Consider the following 3972-nt stretch of genomic DNA (forward strand, 5'->3'; position numbering starts at 1 on the left):
AGCATTTTGGCGCTATACAACCTCGTCGTCGTCGTCTGCTTCAGGGAAGCACGGCCGCGCGCTACACAGTCACACGGGACAGAGGAACGTCCGTCGACCGACGCCGCCGAGGCAATAAAAGCGCCGTTCCTTTTCTATGTTGGGATTCGCTCGTCACCACGACGCAGCATCCCACATCTGATGACCCGGAAAACGAACACAACACGTCGCCATGGCCGACCAGGAGGACCTTCAACAACAAATGAAACTACTCCAGGAGCAGATTCGGACCCACCAGGAACTGATCCAAAGGCAACAGCAGCAGATTCAGCAACAGCAGCACCAACTCGATGCTCCCGTGCAACAGAACCCTGCTAACGCCAACACAACACCGCCCGTGCCTACCGGCACCGCAGCAGGCGGCGGAACCCCTGCAGCTGTCATCTCGGACGCTGCTTTACTTGGCGTCTGCCGTGTAGCCGTCAAACTTCCGCCGTTTTGGGCGGACTCGCTTGAGGTATGGTTCGCACAAGTCGAGGCGCAGTTCTCCCTGGCGCGCATCACCCAAGACCGAACGCGCTACGATTACGTCGTCGCCCACTTGGACAGCCGCTACGCCAACGAGATACGGGATATCCTCGACAATCCACCAGCGGCCAACCTTTATCAACATCTGAAAACTGAACTCACCCGCCGCCTGTCACTATCGGAAGACCAGAAAGTCCTTCAACTTATTCATTCCGCAGAACTCGCCGAGCGCAAACCATCACAGTTCCTCCGCCACATGCGTGCTCTCGCAGGCAACACGCAGGTCCACGATTTTTTTTTTTGCGGACACTATGGCTCCAACGACTACCACCACACGTCCAGGCCATTCTACAGGCTCAACCTACGCTACCTCTAGACCAACTTGCCGAAATTGCTGACCGCGTCATCGAGGTCTCTGTACCGCCGCTGTCGCCCACCGTCCACGCCGTCGAAGCACCGCTGGACACCACAGAGCTCGCGCACCGAATCGACGATATCACGCGGCAGCTCAGCTCCATTCAACGACGCCTGGATCAAAGTCCTCCGACGCGCCCCCGTTACCGCTCACAGAGCCGTGACCGTAACACCGGCCCGTCAGAGCAGCCTCGTGGCAGTAGCCGATGCTACTATTATCGGCGCTTCGGGGACAGAGCCCGACAATGCCGACCACCCTGTTCCGCCGGACATCAGGGAAACTCCAACGGCAGCTTGTAGACGCGGCTACAAGCTGCCAACCCGCAGGCCGCCGCATCTTCGTCACCGATGAAATCACAAAGCAGCGGTTCCTTGTCGACTGTGGCTCTGACATTTGCTGCTATCCTCGTACCCATCTTCAAGGTTCCCATCCACCTACGTCTTTCGAGCTCAGCGCAGCAAACCGGTCCACCAACAAGACCTACGGCTCGCTCCGTCTGCACGTCCAACTAAAAGACGTACACCGTGGCCTCCATTGTAATTTCGTCGTCGCCGACGTCTCCGAGCCAATCATCGGCTTAGACTTTTTGGCACATTACAACCTCCTTCCCGACTGTCGCCACGACCGACTCATTGACGCGACAACGGGATTTTCTTCGCCAGGCCAGCGCACGACCACCCACCAGCCCAGCATTAAAGTACTCGGTGTGGAAAACCTTTCGCCGTACTACGCCATACTCGCCGAATTTCCCGGTTCAACGCGACCCAGCGGGCTGCCACGGGACGTGCGACACACCACTGTACACCACATCCGAACCACTCCGGGCCCTCCGGTCTTCTGCCGCGCTCGTCGCCTTGCTGCGGACCGCTTGCGCATCGCCAAAGCAGAGTTCGAGTCCATGATACACGAAGAAATCGCCCGCCGATCCGACAGCCCGTGGGCCTCGCCGCTTCACCTTGTCCCGAAGAAGGCTGAAGGCTGGCGACCCTGCGGGGATTACCGCGCCCTCAACGCTCGCACCATCCCCGACAGATACCCCATTCACCACATACAGGACTTCGCCCACCGTCTCCAAGGCTGCCACGTCTTCTCCGTGCTAGATTTGGTGAAGGCCTACACGCAAATACCTGTAAACCCGGAGGGCATCCCCAAAACCGCGATCATTACACCCTTTGGCTTGTTCGAGTTCCCCTTCATGAGCTTTGGCCTGAGGAACGCAGGACAAACCTTTCAACGTTTCATCGACGAAGTCGTCCGCGGCCTCGACTTCTGCTTCGTCTATCTTGACGATATATTAATCTTCTCCCAAAACGCCGAAGACCACCATAGGCACCTTCGCCTGCTCTTCCAACGACTTGATGACCACGGTCTGCTCGTCAATATCCAAAAGAGCACTCTCGGCGCCCCCACTGTCACCTTCCTCGGTCACGAAATTTCATCAGAGGGAACTCGAGCCTTGCCTCACCGCATCTCAGACCTGCAGAATTATCCTCAACCGCCCTCCGCTAAAGACCTCCGTCGTTTCCTCGGCATGCTTAACTTCTACAGGCGCTTCTTGCCTCACACAGCTGACTACCAAGCTCCTCTTCATGATGCCTTGGCTGGTCTACGAGGCAACCAACCCGTCACCTGGACGCCAGCTTTAGCGCAAAATTTCGAGAAATGCAAAACTGCACTCTGCGATGCCACACTTCTGTCTCATCCCGTACCAGGCGCTGCCTTGGGGCTCTTCACGGACGCCTCCAGTTTCGCAGTCGGCGCCTCCCTCATGCAACGTGTCGACAACATCTGGCGTCCCTTGGCATTTTTCTCAAAGAAACTCTCCATTCGGAAAACGTCCCCTCCCACCGCCAGCCCCACCGACACAACTACGACCTCCGCTCAGACGAACTGGCCAGCTTACTACAGAGAGCTTCTCGCCATTTACGAAGCAGTTCAGCACTTTCGCCACGTCCTCGAGGCACAGCACTGCACCATTTATACCGACCGCAAGCCTCTAACCTACGCCTTCTCTCAACGCCGTGACAAACTTCCGCCAGTCCAGCAGAACCAGCTTTCGTTTATCGCCCAGTTCACCACCGACATCCAGCATGTCAGCGGAAAAGATAACGTGGTCGCCGACGCGCTTTCTCGTCTATCGGCTATCAGATCTTCGCCAATAACAGCTGATGTTCTCGCCGAAGCTCAAACAACCGACACGGAACTTCAGCAACTCCTTAAAGGTGGGTCTTCGCTACAGCTGCAACAAGTCCCCGTTCCTGGGTCGACTACAACCATCTACTGCGACATGTCCACAGGACACCCCAGACCCTACGTGCCCCCGCCCTATCGCCGTAGCCTTTTCCACCAGCTACACCACCTCAGCCATCCCGGAATCCGCGCTTCTTCACGCCTTGTGGCTGACCGCTACGTCTGGCCCTTCATGCAGCGCGACTGTCGCAACTGGGCGCGCTCCTGCATTCAATGCCAACGCGCCAAAATCACCAGGCATGTCACTTCACCGCTGGGAGCATTTCCTCAGCCCTCTGGTCGCTTTCAACACGTCCATCTTGACATCATAGGCCCGTCTCCGCCAGCCGGACCCTACCGCTACTGCCTCACCGCCATCGATCGATATACTCAATGGCCTGAGGCATGGCCCCTCGAGAGAATCACCGCGGAAGACGTCGCTTCGACCTTCTTCACCGGTTGGATCTCTCGCTTCGGCTCCCCTCGCCGCGTCACAACCGACAAAGGACGACAGTTCGAGTCGCAACTCTTCAGGCTCCTCGGGCTCACCACCGGGTTCGAGCGCTTGAGGACCACCAGTTACCATCCTTGCGCCAATGGGATGATTCAGCGCTTCCACCGGCAATTCAAGGCAGCCATCATGTGTCACCCCGACTCAACCTGGCTCGAAGCGATCCCAGCCGTCACCCTAGGTCTTCGCGCCACCTTCAAACCGGACATTCAAGCTACACCCGCAGAGCTAGTCTACGGGGAACCCCTTCGCCTACCAGGGGAATTTCTTGCTGCCCCACAATCCACCATCGCCACATCAGACCCCACCG

At 57.7% G+C, this 3972-nt stretch overlaps 1 pseudogene; it reads left to right on the forward strand.

The window, feature by feature from the left end:
* The first annotated feature begins 211 nt into the window (after positions 1–211).
* On the forward strand, positions 212–1462 carry LOC115316260 (annotated as a pseudogene).
* The last annotated feature ends 2510 nt before the right edge of the window (positions 1463–3972 follow it).

The sequence above is a fragment of the Ixodes scapularis genome, unplaced genomic scaffold (genome assembly GCF_016920785.2).
Source record: "Ixodes scapularis isolate PalLabHiFi unplaced genomic scaffold, ASM1692078v2 PGA_scaffold1__304_contigs__length_218370807, whole genome shotgun sequence".
Taxonomy (NCBI): Eukaryota; Metazoa; Arthropoda; class Arachnida; order Ixodida; family Ixodidae; genus Ixodes; species Ixodes scapularis.